Source organism: Microtus pennsylvanicus, chromosome 10 (assembly GCF_037038515.1).
Source record: "Microtus pennsylvanicus isolate mMicPen1 chromosome 10, mMicPen1.hap1, whole genome shotgun sequence".
NCBI lineage: Eukaryota > Metazoa > Chordata > Mammalia > Rodentia > Cricetidae > Microtus > Microtus pennsylvanicus.
Window position 1 is genome coordinate 95,867,901 of NC_134588.1, and position 20,269 is coordinate 95,888,169.

Genomic DNA, 20,269 nt, shown 5'->3' on the forward strand with positions numbered 1-20,269 from the left:
GCTCTCTGTGCATTACTCTGAGCAAGGGAAGCAATCAAATCTGTTTTATTCAAATTCAGAATCTAGGAAGCAGATTGTCACAAACACACAGTGATGAACATGGACACAGGAAAGCTTGGGAAGCATAGGTGTTTATCACGCGTGCTACAGACACTGGCGCACGTGCAGGAGAAATAGAGCTTTAGTTCTCTTCGGGGCAGGTTCATCCCATTGCGTAACAATTAGCTGATCGGCTGCTTTCTAATTTTATGTAAAAATATTGTAAACACCCACATTGAGCCTGTGTCTATCCTTGATTTTGATGATATGAAAGAAATTACATTACATTCTCACTGTTATCTCAGGGATGAAAGTGTCATAAACCAGAAGTAATTCACTCAACTGTCCACATTCTTCAGTGATCATACCACTGCCTTCCCTTCTTAAATCCACCATCCAGTGCCGGCCGTGTAAGCAGGAGCAGGGAAGACACAGTAGGAATGTGTTCTTCATGTAACCTGTGTGTCTGTTACACTTGCCCATCAAGTCTTCGTATTGACTAGCGGCATGTCTTTTGGATAATTTTTTAAAAATCATTTGTTTCTGAACAGGCATCTTACACAGATGTGGTGGTAATTGCACTGGTGTTGCTGGCTAGGTATGCTACCTACCTAATACCTAAGTCTACCTTCTCCTTTGGTGTGCCTGCTTTCCTCTTTAATAATACTTGGATCTGAGTCACTCAGAATTGATTCTTGCTGGAAAGATTATATTTGTTCACCCATAACTGCAGCCCCAGGCAGACTTTATGTTTCACATGTCACCCTCCAACCAGAATGTTAGGTGGTTGTCAAGGACAGCTATCCCTGTTTAGAAAGCAAGAACACACGTGTCTGGGGCAGCATTGACTCACACCACTGCTAGGCCGACACTTTGTGTTTACTTCTGTCTTCTAAGAAGATAACGGAATGTAATTTTGGTGCCAAAGATAACTGTCTCTGTCAGAAATGGTCGCCAGGAGTCTTGGTTTGGATGGAGCACTCACTGGGCACCTTCTGGACCCATCTGAGCTCAGCTTTCATGAGGTTCAAGTTCACATGACCTTGCTATCAGGAAGACTCAACTTTAGATCACCCTTCCTGGCTGTCATTCAGTGTTCAAGACTCCTTGGTTACTGGCTTTTTAAAAAATTTGACAGGGTCTCTTTGTGTAACCTACGCTGGCCTCAATTTTTGAGATCCTATCTTAGCCTTCTAGGTCCCATCATTCATGAACTGACTGTCTTCTTGATTTCCCCAATTTATGCAATTTTATTCTTCAGTTTGTACAGTGAGAGTATACTGAAGATTTGTTAAACATCAAGCTACCTAGTAGAAATGTCCTGGTATACCTTGTAGTAACCAGTGGAGTTAAATAGTGTTTGCTATATGAGAAAAATAAAAAGAAGATAACGAAATGATAAATTTTAGATATACTTGTGTTACTTTGAATTTGAGGCAGATTGCTGGAGACTGGGGGAAGAAAGGAAGAACGATGATTTCAACAAGGGACTGGAGGAGAGGGCAATTCCAGAGGTTTCCTTTCCTCTAACAAAAGCTGTCATTCTCAGTCACTACAGTTTCCACTCATGGGTACAGTGTTGGGCTCTACACATCCCACAAGCTTTCTCTAGTCTGCAGTTGAGGAAACTGAGGCTCAGAGGATGGGGAAGTGACCACAGGTGCTCAGAGAACTGCAAAGAGTGTGTTCCTATCAGGAGCCTGCACTTCTGCTGCTGCCGGGAGGACACAGACAGCCAGACTCCCCCAGAGGAAGTGGAGAGGCACAAGCAGCTGCAGGCTGCTGGCCCTGCCTAGCACAGGCCCATCAAAAGGCCAAGGCGGTCACAGAGCATTGGAAGAAATAAGATGTACCACCGTTTTTGAGCAGGAATATAAAGAGATAGTGGATTATTCGGAACCCAGTAAGTCTCCAATGGACTTGCTTTTGAGGCTGACAATACTGTCATTCATTGCCCCTCTTTTAGGAAATTTCTGTCCTAACAAAGAGTTCTTTCCATTGGTTTATTGCTTATCTTGTTTCTTCTTTTCTTTAAAGACTCTCTCGGATTTTCTCCTTTCTGTTACCATGGTAATATTAATGATACTGGTTTGGATAAAACATGGTATTATCCAACCCTGTGGCATATGTCAGATGTGTAAGATCCTGTTTGTAGAGCAGTGAATTAGGTGTTAGTGGTGTACATATTTCTTATTTTGGGATCACACAATATGGAACCTTTTTGTAATGTCGTTGATAAACAGGCAACTCCCCACCCTCCCACACAGTGTATGGCTTCTTATTCTAAATACAAAGTATGTATAATACCATAATGCCTTCTAGAAGGATGTGTTGGAGAGTTGCAACAGTGGTGTGTGTGTGTCTGTGTGTGTGTGTGCGCGCGCGCACATGCATGCACATGTGTTCTGGGAGTGCGTCCCTGGAGAATGGAACCAGTATCTGCCAGAATTGTCACTGCATGTGTCTCCCTCTCAAAATGAACATCAACATTATGAGAATTGGACATTTCCAGTTCTTGGGAAGCTGAAGCCAGTTAGTCTTGAAGAACATCTGACTGGCCAGTTTAACATGGTTGAAGATGGTTCTCAAAATGCAAGTTTATCATTATATGAGTTGAAGGCATTGCAGCTGCAAGCAGAGTGTGAATGATGCATGTTTGTGTGAAGACAGACAGGCCTAGTGTGGGCAGGGGCTCATTTACCTCCCCCTCAGTAATGCTACACTCACCCAAATCCATGTGCAGCGTCCCTAGGCAGCCCCTGTTCCTTTTCCTAGTGTACGTACTCCCATCAACAGTGGAGGGGCCTGGACATTTCTCCGGTGGCCGTGCCTGTGGCCCTTCAGCCCCAGCTTCCCAGCGCTCCTGAAGGAAACCTCCATCCTAAGCAAGGCACTGCCTGGTGCGTATTTTTGCTTAATTATTATACCTACTTAATGCTACTTAGAACATTGTCAGCTGTTGAGGAAAGGTAATTATCACGAGTCAAGTGAGAAACACTTTTTTGGCTGCCGTACGGATACACGTTTCACTGGTACCTTGATGCATAATGAAGCCTGATAGCAGAACTTTGCTAGTCTCTTCTTCAAGCCACAGCTGTTTCCCTGCTAAATTCATCCCATCTGTCTCCCCTTCCGTGAAGCTGTAGGCAGTATAGCATAAGTACAGAAGCAGTTCAGTGCTATTTTGGATAAACATAGCTGAAATTTGAATCTTTGCCATTTGCGATGCACACATTTTGTTTTACTGCTGTAAAGAGAGCTGTCAAAATACAACTACATGGATAATTTACTAAAATACAGTCAAATATAAGGTCGATCGAAAGGAAAGTACATTGGGTCAGTCTTACTTCCCCAGGTGTCTCTGCCCTCCAGGTATGGCCGGGCCAGCAGTCCCCAGAGTCTTTGGTTTAATTCTGCAGCTCTCAGGGCTTCTTCTCTGTACCTGTTGGGGACATGATTGGCAGTCTTTAAGAAGCTCTGCAAGGCAACTTTCTTATCTCTGCGATCATTTGCATCCGTGGGAAACACTTGTCTGTCTTGGTACTGCCTAGCTGCCCCGAGCTGTGTCGGGCTGTTTTGAAGTGTATTCTATAGAAACGTTGTCACCAGCAAGGCAGTTGGTTTAATGTTCTCCCACCCCTCACTTGGGGGTTTCCACAACACATAATACTTTGTAACCAATAATGGTTTCTTACAAGACTTCCTTTTCTGAGTTCTAAGACTCTCTCAGAATTACCTGAATCCTTCCCCATGGTCCATGTTTTCTTCTTTCTTTTCCTGTTGGACAGATCTTTTCTAAACAAAAAGCAGTTGTGACCTCTTGGAAGAGCAGGGCCAGTATCTGATACAAGCAGGGTCTCTTTGCAAGGAGACCTATTCCATTAAATAGTCCTTTAGCATAAGGTTTAGCATTGCCCTGTTCCCTTTACTAACTCTTTGGTCCTGCGTCATGATCTGGGGCGGGGGATGGACAGACACACACCGTGGAAAGGCCCAGCATTCTCTGCTTTATCACCTCTCCTCCACAAAGCCTCAGCTCATAAGTGATTGTGTGCAGTACCACGGACATGAGAGATGGGCAGGAGAGAGAAACTCCATACAGGTTATGAAGATGAGGACTTTGATGGAAGTGTGAGTCCTGCTGACCCGCACCTTGGGGTGCAATCTAGCCCTGTTTGCTACCATATCTCAATACTTTCTAGAGAACTCCCTGGGGTGCTCAGAAGACATTAGATGAACAGTGTGGGAGTGAGAATAGAGCGCATTCATGTGTTTCCTGCACAGTTGCCTTCAAGTGCCTGGCTGTGGGTCATTCAGAAGCATCAGCATCTGTATTGTGTTTGCACTTAACCAGCGTCAGCAACATCATAGCGCGGCTGAGTTCCCAGCTGCTGCCAAGGAGGGTGTTTTCCTGGAAAGGCCCCAAGGCCTTTTCTGCACCAAGACATTACCCTCTTTCATCCAGTTTTCTTTTCTTTCTTGCTTCTTTTCTTTCTTTTTTTTTTGTGGGGAGGCAACTTAGGGGTGTTCTTCGGAAGGGGAAAGTAACATGACAGCCACAGATACAAGCGACTCTATTGTAACTGAACAGAGAAGGCGAACAGGTCTGTGCGTGTGTGCCATGTGCCCCGTGGTCCCGGGCAGTAGGAGCTTTAGCAGCTCAGTTAAAGCTCCTACAGTGCTGTCATCACATGTCACTTACATGTCTAGGGCATCTGCCGAGTGCCAAAGGGACCAGCTAAGTGCTGTCTCCAATGTGTGAGGGTCAAGAAGGTCACGTGTTGTAGTAATAGGAGCGGCGGGGCTGTGTCCCCAGCACCCCAGCCGCCTGGCTAGCTTATGCCCCGAAATAACAACACACAAATTGTATTCATTTAAACACTGCTTGGCCCATTATATCTAGCCTCTTCTCGGCTAACTCTCGCACCTGGACTAGCCCATTTCTAATAATGTGTGTAGCACCCCAAGGTGCGCTTACCAGGAAGATTCTAGCCTACGTCCATCCTGGGTCAGAGCTTCATCGATCGCGTCTGCCCGGGAGAGGGGCTCCAGAGAGCAGAGCTGTCGAGTCTGAGCTCACTTCCTCTTCCTCCCAGCATTCTGTTCTGTTTACTCCACCCACCTATGTTCTAACCTATCAGGGCAAGCAGTTTCTTTATTTAATTAACCAATGACCTTCCTCCATCAACGTGTTAGTGTAGAAAGGGTTAGGCATAGTACATTGCATGGAGAGCCAGGCCGGCCATAGAAGCTGTAAATCACAGAAGGAATGGGTATGACTGGAAACTGGAAAAGGCTCCCACGTCATTCCTAAGGCCGTGCACAGTAGGCACTTCTGCTCACCGTTTCCTTGGGAAACAGCCATAGACAGTTGCCTGTGTTGGAAGCAGCACCTGCCTTGTGGCTGGCTACCCCTGTGTGCCCAGTATCATGATGTGGCTCTAGACTTTGCTGAATCTTCTCTCTGCCCAGTCTGGCATATTTCTATGGCTGTGTAACCTCCAGACTACCAAGGCTCTCCCTGCCTCTACAACGTCGTCCAATTATGGTGTGAATGTACAGGGAGATTTTTTCAATTGAAGAGGGACAAATAATATGCCTGACAAAAATGTCATCCATGTCAGCGACACTCATGAACCAGCATCTGATGTCATCTATGACAGCAACACTCATGAACCAGCATCTGATGTCGTCTATGTCAGCGACACTCATGAACCAGCATCCTCTCATCTTTAGGGAAGAGGAGCTGACCTATGCGGAAGTACACTTTGCCATCTCTGCCCTTCAGAGCGCCTCTCCATCAAGTAGGCGCATGCCCACATTTCCCTTTCATTCAGGTCTCTTAGAAAGATTGGCCAGGCAAGCGATTAGAGTGTTTCTGTGAGAGTCAAAAGGAAACTGGAGCGAATGATGGAAACGGCCCCTTATTGAGACCCTTTTATAGAAAGGTGGATAGTTGCTGTGGATCCCTTAACCCAAAGCTCTTAATGTGGATACTCACAAAGTGGAACAAAAATGGCTCCCAATAGCTAACATGGTCCCAGCTAAGCGTCAATCCTCAGAGTGATATTTAGTTTTATAAATTGAAGTCTAATGCTTGTGGTAGTATTGGGAAGGCTTTTGGACTTTTTTCTTGTTGTTGTGCACTTAGGCATTTGTCGTGCTAAGTGGACACAGGGTTTACACTCTGCTTTCCACCCTGGGACAGGCCAGTGCTACACTGTGGGCTTTGACCGCTGCATCTGCCTCCGCTGAGACCATAGAAGGCCACAGCTTGGCAATTCTGTTTAGTCAAGCAAATGTTTATAAGGTTTAATGACATCCTCCAGCAGAAGATTGATTTGAAAGAAAACGACAGAGACCAGTAAAAAGTGGCCTGAAATTATAGCAAGTATTTTGTTGAACACATAAGGCTGTATGACTTAGTTAAACTGGAATGCCAAGGAGTTACTTCTAAAAAAAATCAAATACACATTATTAGACATATTTATACACACCGAGCTGTTTTAAACCAGTAATGCTGGAATAAAGACAAAATAATACTGTGTATTTACATAACACCATAACACCTTTCCTTAGGGAAATCTCGAAGCTTCGCTAACTAACCAAACTGTGTGGCCCCCTGTGAGGTACGCAGGATGAGAAGTAGCAGGAAGGATACGCCCGGACAGAGGATGGCAGTCGTACTGTCTGGGACTGCAGCTAGCCCTGGTTGTTCCTAGCTCTTGAGGTCCAGGTCACCCCATACTGAGGAAATTCATCAGAAGAGCTGGCGGAGGACACAGGCACCTGCGGACTCCATGTTTCCGGGTGTGCTGTTGCTGTTTTGTTCAACCTGGATCTATGTCTTTACTCTGAATTGAACTGAATGAACAAGCACAGAGTTCAGCCTGCACCAGGTTGGGTGGGTGGCTCCAAACCTGGCCATCTAACCCATAGATGAAATCTGCTTCGGCCCAGTAAAGCATGGTTTCTTTTATGTTTCCTTATCCAGAACATATTGCTGGAATACTGGGAAATGGGCAGACATTTCTTGGTCACTTGCAAAGGCAGGAGTGGACCCTCATCTCTTCTAGGAGAGTAGAGAGCAATTTCAGCCCAGGCCTGCCTCAGAGGCTGCCGTGCCCAGCACTTCCTGTGATGGGTCTGGTCTAGCAGCAGCCAGTACAGAGAATGTACCAGAACTTTAGGCATGTACCTGGGGATTCGTGCACTGGAGAAGCAGCACAGATGGATGTCAGCCGACCAGGGGTAGTGATGGATTTTGTATTTAGGATTTGAAGATAGCATATATTAATATCTTGGAATAAATACTGGGTTTACCATTCTGTCAGTGACTGGGCTGTCCTGGCCCCAGATCTCTCCTCAGCCTCTGAGGAAACAATGCCATTTTTACTCTCTGAGTCTTGCTCATAGAGAAGTCTCAATTTTGGCTTAACCTCTCCGATTTTCAGATAATTTAGGTGTCACAGATATCCAGCTTAGGATAGTTTTCAGACACTATAATTTGAATGTCTCTGAAATGTAATAAATAGAGCTTCATCTGGGTTTTAGAAATCATGTTTTCTTTCCAAACAGCTGTTTGTTTGCATTAACAATTTGCGCCGTCCCTAGAAGACAGGCAGCATTTCTTTTTATATAAAATGCCACCCTCATCTCCATCCTTTTGATGGTGTTCGTCTACTATTGTGGCATTGTGTTAACAGTCATTGTTCCATGTTCAGATACCCAGGCTGACCCAGGGCTCTGCGGAAGAAAAGCCGGCTCTTGTTTGTCACTTCCTGGTGTGGTGGCCATAGCTTCGCATGTTCCCAGGGCTGGCCCTTTCACTGCCCTTGCAGTTTGTCTGAGACCCTTTGAGTGAGGATGCAGGCCTGAGCAGTCCTTGCCCCATGGCTCTCATTGGTGCGGCAGATCGTAGTTCCAGTTAGCACCAGAGGGGGCAGCGAATGAGCTCTGCTTCTCAATATTAATGGATATCGTTTCCTGTCACCCTTGTGAGACAGATGGAAGTATTGTAATTCCGTGGCACTTTGGGGGAATCCAGACACACAGAGCCACTGCAGGCCACAAGACCCAAGGCTGTGAACTGGCCTCATACACTTTGCTAGTTAATGACTCTGAGATCCCTAATGAAGAGTGGATCAGAGTGCAAGGTCTAAGCCAGGCATGGTGGTGCACACCTTTAGTCCCAGCACTTGGGATTTGGAGGCAGGTGGATCTCTGTGAGCTCAGGGCCATCCTGGTTTACATAGTGAGTTCCTGGCTAGCCAGGACTATATAGACCCTGGTGCCAAAAAAAAAAAAAAAGTCATCTCTTGAGTTCAGATCTGGGTTGTACTTCTATGCCGCCACTTGTAGCAGGGTGCCCAGCATGGCCTGCCCTACCTGTGTAAGAATGCGCATGGCACAGAAATACTCAGAACAGTCAGCAGCATAGGAGTCACACCCAGCGGGGAGGAAGTTCATCCTGCCCACACCATTAGCAACACTGGAATTAAAAGCTCATTGGATCTCCTGGGACAAGCTAGGACTGCTTCAACAAACGGAATTAATTAAGGACAAATCAATTGAAATGCCGGCCCCTGAGGACAGAGTGAGGCCTTCCACTGGACCCGCACTGTGCGGGTGTCCACCTTGAGAAATAGGGGTGCTCCTTCATAGAGATACCTGCAAGAACACTCCAGAGATACCCGCAGGATTTTGCTCTTAAAATTTGAAACTTGTGGTATACCTCATGCTCAGCGCGGGGCTCCACTGAATCTCTGCTCAGTCTCAGGGCTTTTGCCTTCCTGGAGGAGACCCCAGGGAGCTGACGACAGACCCCAGAGTTCTGGGTGGTCATGGGCGTTTACACTTGCTTAACTCCTATTGAAATTTTAATTGGATTGACATCCACAATGTAATCTGGACCCTGGAAGATGTGGTCCTAGAGGGGACAAGCAAGAGAGGCTTGGCCAGTAGATCCAGACAGCACAGGAAGGCTCAGGAGCACCCACCCGAGGCAGCCCCCTGCCTCCTTCCGTCAGCAGGAGGCGAGTCTGGGAGAGATGTGAGTGGCTGTGTTTGGAGAGCGCTGTCTGGGGAGCACATATGCGCACCATGAATCCAGATCTCACTGTCTCCTCCCAGTCCTCATGTCAGCATCTGATGATCAGCTTCAGAATGTTCCAGTATTCCTTACAAATAATTCCACTTTGGAAACTTTCTATCGAGAGCTAATTTTTAAGCCTCATGGAACAAAACCTCTGACAATTATAGCAGTATTAAACCAGGTTCCAGATATGTAATGGAGGCATTGCTGGTGTGTGCTTGCATGAATGATGCATTCAGGTACGTTTGCCATATCCTGCTGGCTTATGAAGAGTTCTGCCTTGATCCTTAGCTGTGGATATACATACTAAATAAATGTATGCAAACATGGGTGCTTGACCCTAGAACTCATTAGAGTTAGGTAGCACACATGGATACTTGGTAAAGATGTTGGTTTCTTTTCTTTAACTAGGAAATGTTCTTGTCAAATGCTTTAGGTTAAGTTTTGTCAGAGGATGGTGTGGCAAGTGTATAGACACCAGAGCCAGGATTTTTCAAGAAATTTGACTTTTTTATCCTACCTTTACTTCGTTATTTTCATTGTTAGTGCTATGGGCATAACAGGTAGACCTAGGCCAACCCTTGACACTTGCTTATTTGTCAGGAGGTGTCAGGACCAAATATTGACAGTGTCTCGGCCTCCATAAAATGAGCATCACGGTGCCGTTAGTGATATGTAATGTTAAGATGGATGCTGTTGGCGAGGCACTTGGCATAGAACAGGATTCACTGTTACTGAGCACTGTGGCACACAGCTGCAGCCCTGGTTAGTTGTGAGGCCGAAGGAGAAGACAGTTTGAGCCCAGGAATTTGGGACCAGCCTGGGCAAAGTAGTCAGACCCCGCTGGGAAAAAGAAAAGAATAAAGGGAAATGAGGAGGCTCGTGTGTGTGTGTGTGTGTGTGTGTGTGTGTGTGTGTGTGTGTGTCGTTTGTCTTTGTTATTGAATTTCTTTTGCCTCATTCATCAGCTAGGAGAGGCGCTGCCTCATCGCAGAGCTGCCGTTCTCAGTCGAACAAGTAATGCCTGCAGAAGGAACTTTGTCTGTGCTCTGCGGCATGTCATTAAACCAGCGACTGCAGTGATTGTGCAGGCGCGAACTCAGGGTCCACAGAGAGCCGGGCCCTTTATGAGCCGGCTCTAATTCTCCTAACAGTCCTGTGGGCTAGGTGGCATTATTTCTTATTGTAAATCAAGGAGCAGCCTTCCAAGAATTCGCTTGGGATTATGCCTCATGCTCAGAGCTCAGTTGAGACCTGTTTATTTTAGCTGGAGGCTCCTCAATTCTCCACACCCACATCCCCGTGCTTGCAGTCCTGAAGTGCTAATAACAGTTTGTGCTCATGGTAGGTAGAACTTAGCTTTTATCATCTAGTTCCGGTTGATGATTTTTCTTTGAGTAGTATCGCATGCACTGTATGAATTTTGGAGTAAGACATACCATTTTGATGAGATGCACCTAAGCTATATTCATTCAAAGTTAAACATCAACTTACTGAAAGCTGCAGATCTCTGTGACACCCAGAGGGCGCACAGGCAAGTCTCAAGACAGAACCGGCCAGCAGCAGCCTGTCCTCGAGGTGGCCTAGCCTGCTGTCTGAACCTGCGAGCTGACTTCCCATCACCGTGCTCAGGGCTTCTTAAGTCATTCCTCGTGTTTTTACATTTCAGTTACATGAATTTTCATTCATATTGTAGAGTGTAAGGAATGAATTTACAATGTGACTCCCCTGCCTGCATACTGATGATAGCTTTATTGCTCCCTGGCTCGCAGTGTTGGGCCCTAGCCTGGAGATACTGGCTCTGTGTAGCAACTTCACCTGTGTAACCAGACCTCGCTTCCCTCAGTGAGACTTGCCGTGGGCCTTTGAGGCTGGGGTCTTCCTGCCTACAGAAGACTGCTAAAGGTTGTTTGTTGATGTTGCTTCCCTTCCCTTCCCTCCTTCTAAACACAAGTCTCCTCATCTGTCTCCCATGGCCTCTGGTCCAGGAGAGCGTGCCTCTGCATCCACAGCACCCAAGGCCTGCCTCTTCCCTTCGCTGTCTCTATCTGCCTGGCCCCAGCAGAAAAGTCATTTCCTTTCTGCCTGTACCACATTCCCATAAACATGAGCTGTTTGTGGTTAGCCAAAGGCCCAAACCAGTTTACAAGGAGGTCAGACACTTAGCTTGTCCCTTGTGTGAGGGGTAATACTATCACTGGGGCATCCCCATCTGTTGAGTGCCATGCACCCCAAAACAGAGGCAGTTCCTGCACCCCTCAATTCCACTTTTCAGGTCTTTGTTCCTGAATCCATCCTCATGGTCTGTGTCACTTACATTGACAGTATTTTTCTGGGCAGAAGAAAGCCGTCAGTTTTACTTGTTTTCTGACCCTGAGTTTGATAGACTATTTTCTAACCCCCAGCCTCAAACTGTCCCATGTTACGAGAAGAGCCAGGTTTCAGTCATCAGACAGTTGAATAGAGTGTCTCGCTGGGGGCCAGATTCCAAGAAGACAGCCCATGGCCTCACAGGCCAGGAGAGCCGGGATGTCAACAGTGTCACAGTCTCTGCTCCTCGTATCAGCCCCTTGTGGAGCTGCCTCATTAGCATATAGCCGCCCTAGCTAACAAAGCCAGCCTGGATCTGCTCCTCTGCAGTCTGTCTTCTTTGACCAAAAAGAAACTACTCAGGCAAGGGTGGAGGCTCTCTCTGGTAGAAGACAGCATTGCAAAACTCCCAGAACACTCTGAAGTGGCTTTAAAATAATCAACTTTTGGGAAAGTAAGACTCTCTATCTTATAGTTTTTTAAATCTTGTTTTTAAAGCATCAATAGGCCAAAAAAAAAAAAAAAAGTCACGCCCTGCAGCTAAAAATGGTGGAGTCCCAAGTCATTCCTAGTCATCCCTTAAAAGCCTTGTTGTGTTAGAGCGCCTAAGAGGGCCTCCAGCCAGATGGGCACACCGAGCCCTCCTCTCGGGCTGTCTTGCTAGCCCTCTTTTGTTGGGGGATGGAGGGAAGGAGAAAGGCACAAGCAGATGTGCTGCTAGAGCTACAGGCTTCTGCCAACCATATGGCATCTTAAAGAAAGATGGTTGGAGCGTCTGGATTAGCAAAGAGTCGGGATGGGAAGCCATGTGTCGCGTTGGTACAGGCAGTTGTTTGAGCTCTCTCTAAATGGCTTCAGGAGATTGTGTAATGGAACAAATGGTCCTGAGAGCAAGGGAACAGCCTTGCCACGGCTGGGGAGGCAGGCGATTGGCCCCGGGGCGGCGGCTGCCTTGCTCCCCCCAGGACTGCGTATTCTCTTCATGTTCTTCAAACTCTGAGAATTGACTAGAACTTTTCAACTGTTAATTACAAGCCTGGGTTCTCTGGGCTCTAGGCCCCCATGAATGCTCCTCTCTGTCCCCAGTTTGGTAATTAATTAGTCGTGTTCAGCAATGCTCTTGTGTGCTTTCCCCTGCCCTCCCAGGGCTCCCGGCTGAGTCCTGCAGTTTCCAGGCCTTGGCCAACGCCTTTTGTGGGAAGGCTGTCAAAGTCCCGGGGCCTGTGTCTCCTGCTCTGACTCCTGGGGATAGACAAATGTGTGGCCTTCATGGTGAGCCCCTGAGAGTGGATCCTGTAAAAAACCCAGTCTCTTAACAGTGAAGTCATGAGGCGATGAAGCCGCACCTGCCATTCATTGGCACATCTGAGAACTCAGACCGCTCTGCCCCTATATAACGTGCATAAGCCTGAGAAGTGAGACCTGGGACCCGGCCGCACATGGCCACTGCGTGCAAGCATTGTGCTCTCTGCTGTTCGAGACCCACCCTTGCACGTCCACCTCCCCTGGAGACCATGGTTGGTAACATAGCTGAGGGCAGTCAAAGAAGCAGTGGGCCGAATATATAACCCTTTTTTCAAAAAGTGAACAATCGTTTTTCAAGTTTTCAATAAACAGTCTCAAGCCCTGTGAAGTCAAGATTAGTCAGCTCCTGGTCTGTGCCGCGACCTGTGGGAACAGAGCACACTGAATGTCGGTGCCTTGCCCGTCATGACAGACCCCAACTGCACAGCCCCCCCCCCAGTGGAACCAAAGGCAGCATCACTGGGCTAAGCAGATGGTTCGGCAGATAAAGCTGCTGGCTGTGTAAGCCTGCTGATCTGAGTTTGATGCCCAGGACCAACACAAAGGTAGACGATGAGAACCAACTTCTCAAGTTATTTTTTGACCTCCACATGTACCACAGACATGCAGGCACGAACACAAGGACATGGGTGCATGCACACACACATCATACACATACATACACATGCATATCGTAATGACAAAAAGTAACTAAATAAACAAGCTGAGCAATGTGACGTGTGTCTAGCACAGCTTCTCTCAGAGGGTCATGGGGCAGTGACAAGGCTTTCTACCTTGTCTGTTGTGGCAACACACAGCCTCCTCAGAAAGAAAAGCGGAACCCAGGGCCTGTGTAACTGGGCTGGAGTAAGAGAAGGGACACTTTATAGATGCGAATGTGTCTGCAAGCCATCATTCTTTCTGCATTTTGGTAAGTGGGGTCATCAGAACATCATGGGCGATTCTTGCCAGCTTCTTCCATAAGTAACCATTTTCTGCAAAGATAAGAAGTTTCCCTGCAATTCCATGTCAAGTGCCCTCCATGGCTGGGAGTACTTGATGGACCTGGCCTTCGTGTTTTAAACTGCGTTCTTACACATTTGGAACACCCCGCTTCCGTTTTTTGCAGAGCCCATTTCCTGCTAACCTGTTAAATGTTGGGGTGATATTTTTATGCTGTCTTGTGAGTTCAGGATGCACTGGGGGCCGGTATCTGCGAAAAGCCCAGTTCTGATTGCTAATCACCAATTAGAAGAAACCGTCACTCCCGTCCCTCTTTCTTTCCAAGTGTGCACAGCCCGGAGTTTGTCAGCCTTGGAGTTTCTTGAAACAATGCAATTAAAGTGCAACATATTTCCTAACATTCTTAATTAAGACAGTGACTGGAGAATGCAGATTAGCAGAAGTTACTGTTTTTATCAACATATTTTCTGTCTTCCCCACCCTCCCCTCCCCTCCCCCCAGGCGTTTTGCTTTCCGTGTCAGTTTCGGCCACGTGTACATTATGCACATGGCACCAGGGAACAAAGTACAGAATTCTCTCCATTCTGCGCGGCGTGCCCAGCGCCACATGCACTGTCTGTTACTTGTCGCCTCTCATGAGCTTCATGCTGGGAGTCTCTTTTTAAACGCAGACTGTTTCTGAAGGAAAGAGTTCAGGTTGGGCAGATTGTGTTAGAGAAATTGCGCTGTCTCTGAGTGGAATTAATACCCCGAGTGTTCCGTGCAGGCTCGAACTGACACTGTGAGCAAAGTTCATGAGGTCTGGGAACTGAACTATGAGGGGAATTCGCGGGAGTGAAGAGAGACAAAGCATTTGGAAGGAGAGTTTTCTAAGTGGGCTGGGAAGTGACAGGAACAGTAGCCTCCTGAGGAGGGGCAGAAGTCAGGTATGAACGCCGTGGCACACAGCGGTGCCCACCAAGAATTCTTCTGTGGACTCTCAGAGTCCTGTTTCCCACGGCACACTGGAGAACTGGGCTTTAAAACCCGCACAGTGGTTTGTTCTCCAGTGCCGTTTTGTTTTCCCTTCTGAGCTCTGAAGTCATTGCCACTTCCAATTAAGTCACATGAGAGGCTTAATGACTACGTAGAAACTAAAGCGGGTTGTAATATTTCTTTGGCTTATTAGCCAAATTTTTTCTCTTTAATTAAAATTTGGGTTGCGTATGATCATCAACAAACAATGACTCATTTATTTGTATCCAGAGAAAGAATTAAGAGTAAGAGCAGCAAATAAAATCCACAGCACCTCTCCTGTGGCAGGGCAATCAACCTGTTTTTCCCATTGCCTCTCTGGAGACTGAAATTGGGCCGTGAGCGTGGAGTTAATGAAGCTCTCACCCATCTCCTCTCTCAACTGCCAGCTCTCTTTAATCCCCTCCTTCTGCCAGAGTCCAGAGGCCCAGGGAGCCCCTGTGGAGTCTCCCTAACCAGATGCTAGCTGCCCAGCTGGGCCCCTGCAGGCCAGCGCCCACTCCTGCCAGGTGCCGGCCCTCTCATGGTGGGCAGGGAGTGCTGGCCAAGCCCCCAGTGTCCAGAGGCTGAGCAGGCGGACACGCCCCAGTGGCCCATGCCAAGCCAAGTGGCAGCGACTGCACCTGCAGGAGGACAATTGCCCAGCAAGGGGTGGCCAGCCACACTGGAGGCTGCTGGGGACTGTGGCAGGGAGGTCTGGGTTCAGAGCCCGCATGCTGCAGGGTCTAAGCGCATAGCGGCCTTTCTTCCACAAATTAAGACAGAAGCATTTTGTTGGCAAGATCCAGAAGGGAAGAAACAAAATCTACCTTCAGTTTGGCTGAAAATTACCTCCAAGGGACTGGTTAGTGTATACTCTGGGTCAGGGAGTATTCCAATCCCTGACCGTTACCTCTTAAAACAGTGCCAGGCAGCCAGTGAGGAGAGTGACCGGCAGGGTGAGAAGACCTCGCACTATGCGGTACTGTCCTTTCCTGTCCTGATCTGTGTCAGGACATTGTCCCTCAGCCCCACCAAAGAAGGAGCTGGCAGGCAGGGACCTGCTTGAGGATTAGGACAACCTCCGAGCTTTTGTTTCGAAATTGCAGCTCTTTTCAGCCTCAGGGGATTCCTAGGACTGATAAAGGACCCTTTATCTGCCCATAATTCAATGCAGAAGGAGCCTCACAAAATTAGGGGCAAAGCCCCTGTCCCTTACCAGACCTTCTTGGGTCACACCTAATTAGAAAGCACCCTGCCACTCAAGGAGTGCAGGAGTACACTGCCTGCCCTCACAGATGGCTCCGGCTGGAAGATGCCACTGCTGACGATGCCATTGGTTAACTTGTGCAACCTTAAAAGAGGAAATAAGAACGAGGTGAGCTGGACGCCCCAGCTGGCTCTCCTGCCACCCCTTAAAGTTCAAACATGTGATGGGCCAAGTGTTAGGCTCATTCCTCCCCTGACGGTGGCACACAACTAAGCAGGATCTGTCTCTTGCAATGCCGGAGCCCACTAGAAACCAAATGAGCCCTCCAGCCGGGGCCTAATCACCCGATCTGTCATGGGCCTTCTAGCTGGAAGAGTATACCATCGTATTATCCCAACACTCATCACCGTGTGGAGGACCCCCTTTTACTAAATGATTTATTACTCTTAGTAGAATTCCTCTGGCTGCAGATTTTATTTCTGAGTCACTGTGTTCAGCTCAATTGGTCTCCTTCAGTTACCGTGGCAACCAGCAGATGGGGGTCTTCGACAAGGGTCAGCAGGGAGGCTGCCTCAGTGGAGAGGGAAGAGAAACGAAATAAAAAGCTTTCCACATTGACAGTTCTCTAGCCCATAGCCAAGAGTTGTTATCAAATTACTAGCATTAAAACCTAATTAAGACGTGTGCCAATAGGTACACCGTAGTGACTGAATCTGGTTACTTAGCTGCCATGGGCTCACTCTTCTTCCATCACACCTCTGTGGCCAATTTGACCACCCGAAGGATGGTCCAGTATAAAGGAAGGGGCAAAGGCCCTCACTTGACACCCTCTATGAGGGCTGAGGTCCCTGGAGTGACAGGACCCCCTTAGAAGAGAATCTTCCCCAAACAGGGCCCTGTGCCGCCAAGACCCGAGGCAGCATCTGAGCGGAGGCCACACACAGAGGTCACATATCTGCCTTTAGGACTGTTGTTGGCGTAACTCGGGAGAGCACTCACCAAAGCGAAGCTCCAGATGGGAAAGCCGGCCAGACAGTTAAGTGTAAAGGACCTCTTCTGCGTGGGCAGAGGTGACAGACAACATTGGGGCAGCAGAGAAACTGCTGGTTAGGTAGAGCCGTTATGCGTTTCAGTAGTTAATGTAGTTGCTGCTAAGCAGTTCCATAATGGATAACTCTTTCTTTAGGAGACACACTGCAGCATCTTAGAGGAAAGGCAATGGGGTGTGCATCTCACTGTGGAATGCTACGGGAGATCCTGTATGATAGAGCAGGGGGCAGGAGAGGTGACATGGGACACGAAGGAAGGATCACTTAAGTCCAGGAGTCAGTACCAACCTGGATTACGTAGCCAGGTGATGTTTTAAGGACCAGAAGGTTAAAGAGAGAACAGGAGCACTGGCTGCTCTTCCAGGGACCAGGGTTGATTCCCAGCACCCACATAGTCACAACTATCTTTAACTGCAGTTCAGGGGACAAACCCCTCTTCTGGCCTCTCAAAACACCCATATTTAGAAACTAAAGGAACCCTTTAAGGAGAAAAAAGCAAGTGTGGGAGCTGGAGAGGAGGGGTCAGCAAACCATCGCAGCAATCTGGGGAAGATAGCGTGGGTTTCCTGCAAATTTTTACAAGTTTGGCTTGGGGGGGGGGCACTGTTTCACAAGAGTAGGAGCATTCGTACAGACAGACGGCTTGACAGAGAGGAAGGTCTTCTTTCTGGATGGCACTGAGCCCTAGACTCAACCCTGCAGATTGTTCGGCCATGTCTCTTTTGTGCCCTGTTGTCCCTGCACAGGGGGCAGCACACACACTGTGTGGATGTTTAAATTGCAAAGCAGCCACTGACCCTTTGGCCCTGTGCATGAGTTCATCATGTGATTCCGTCTTCCCACGTTAGTGACAGGCAAGTATGTAAAAGGCAGCAGCAATTTTTAAGTATTGGAATAAAGTATACAACTTTAGATGAGCATGGTGAAGTCACCAAGATTAATTACCTTGAACAGTAATTAGGGTAATTGGATTTTCAAAACTTCCACTCTGCGCGTTGTTTGATGATTGCGTAGCTGGTGATGTGGGAAATGAGGATGTGGCAAGCCCTGTGCGGCGTGGTCTTTGGGATTTGTAGAGAAAAGGGGGCTTGCTCTCTCCCAGGCTGCTTCATCGGGTGCTGCTTGTTGTATGCTCTCTGGCCATGCGATCTCTGTTGCCTTCCTTGTCAGCTTCATCTTTTGAGACCAGGTGAAGGGTGTGTGTGTGTGCATGCATGTGCGTGGTTTTCAGTGGGCCTGCACTCACCACAAGCTGGGATCACACACTGCTCACACTGCAAACTGGATTCCACACATGTTCCTATTATTCTCCTCTTGACTTTCCAGTCTCTGTCTTGAGATTTCTTGCCCCATTTTGGTGTCTGCTTATCTCAGATTGGCCTCAGGATCTGCCCATGGTCTCATGATTGACAGCCAAACATTTCAGGAACAGAGAAAGATGGCTCTCATTTAAACTGGCCATTGTTTTGACCAAGAACTGAAGCTACACAAATGTTTTATTCAGAGTAGCGCACATTGGCCGTGTGGTTACTGCTGTGAAGTTGGAGTGCCAGTGTCTCTTTGGCTGGCGATCCCTTAGCACCAGGATGTGGATGCCCTTACGCTGGGCCGAACCTCTGTGTTTGGAGTCAGGTAGGAAGTGTGACTCTGGTGTCTGGATGGAGAGCCTGACCGACAGGCATCAAGCCCAGGCTAGAGTAGCCTGTATGAGTGGATTCTCAGGAGGTATCCATCCCTGCATCCAAGTCTACTGTTTGCTCAACTGTTTTAAGATTTTCAAATTCCAATGGTGACTGAGAACGCTTAATTTGCATGCAAATTTTCTGAACACAGTGAGGATGAATTAAAGCACATTCACACTGTGAATGAGATCACAGGTCTCAGATTTATTATAAATATTGTACACAGGTAAGTTGTTTGCTCATCCCTGCAGTTAAACAGCTGGCACCTTGCCCAGGGCTGGAGGTCAAGAGGAATGAGATCGCTCCTGTCCTTGGGAATGCCACTGCTCAGTGTAGGCAGGGGGTGGGAGGTGACTGCCAGTGTGGATGGATGCTCTGGGCACACTTGTAAGGATGAGGTAATGGGAATGAGCCACGAAGGACCAGGACATAGGACAGAAAGTGTGACGCTGAGCATACCAGTTTGTGCAGGGCAGGAGGGAGAGGGCATTTTTGCTGGGTGCTTTGGAAGGGCTAGGATACCTTTTGTGTGAGGAGAAGGGCCAGGCAATGGAAGGCCTTGTTACGATGGCAAGGAGCATGGCCATAGAGCTGGAGTAACAGTTTTTATCAGAGACATGATCTGAGTGGTATTCTAGAAAGAGCCTTCTGGTCTAGCTAGTGTGGGAACTCTGGGTTTGGAAAGGCAGATAGAAGCAGAAGACCCCAGGAAAAGGGTTGTTGTTATTTTGAAACAGGGTCTCATGTCGTGGACTGGCGTCCCATTTGTGTGGCTGAGGCCCATTTTGAACTCCTGATCCTGCTATCTTCATCTCAGCTGTAAGTGCTGGGATTGCAAATTATGTTTGAGCAATTCAAAACACTGGTCATCAGTCCACCTTTGGGGAGTATAGGAACTTGCAGGTCTGCCCCCTCTGCTGTTTCTCCACACACGAGGTCAGAGTGTGTGTAATGTCTGTCAGATGCTCACAGCCCAGTCCCAAGGTGCTTAGTCAATGGGAAAGCCTCACTAGGAGCAGAGAACCAAACATACCTTACAGTTAAAACATTCACACTTTTAAGATCCGTATGTTGTTTGGAAAATGTCCTTAATTTTATGAGTAGACTCCTCTCCCAGGGAAAGTGTGAATCTAAACTTTCTTAGAATGCGTATCTAAGAAGAGGAAGGAAGAGCCGTCAGAATCTCCACAAGGAAGGAGAACATTTCAGAACAAAAGTCATTTTACCACCACAGCAAAAACTCAAACAAAACAAAACACCAGCCTTTCAAAACCAAACTAAAGTCTCCACCATCTTGTCCGGAGAGGCACCCAGTGGAATTGTTTGCAGGAGAGGGATGGTGACCCCGGGCAGAAAGTCAGGATCAGCTTGGAGCAGTAGAGGCATCTAAACGGTCTTTAGATTTTAGACCTCCCAGCTCACATGCTACACATATCTCCTCTTCTCACAAACAACAGAGAAACGCAAGTGTATGCATTCGCTAGCGCTCACAGTGTTCATAGCAGAGGCGTGGCTGAAGCCCAGGCCCCAGGCTGGCAGCCTGCCCTGCTGCTAGTCTGCATGCGCTCTTCCCTGCCCACTTGCTTGCAGAGTTGTTTTGTATTTTACCACTTCTTCCATCTCATCATGGAATCTTGCATAGCTT

At 47.7% G+C, this 20,269-nt stretch overlaps 1 protein-coding gene across 5 annotated transcripts in view; it reads left to right on the top strand.

Moving 5' to 3' along the window:
- Sdccag8 (SHH signaling and ciliogenesis regulator SDCCAG8) overlaps nt 1-20,269 on the top strand; it is a 194,415-nt gene that overhangs the window by 161,225 nt on the left and 12,921 nt on the right. The gene's annotated exons all lie outside the window — the stretch shown is intronic.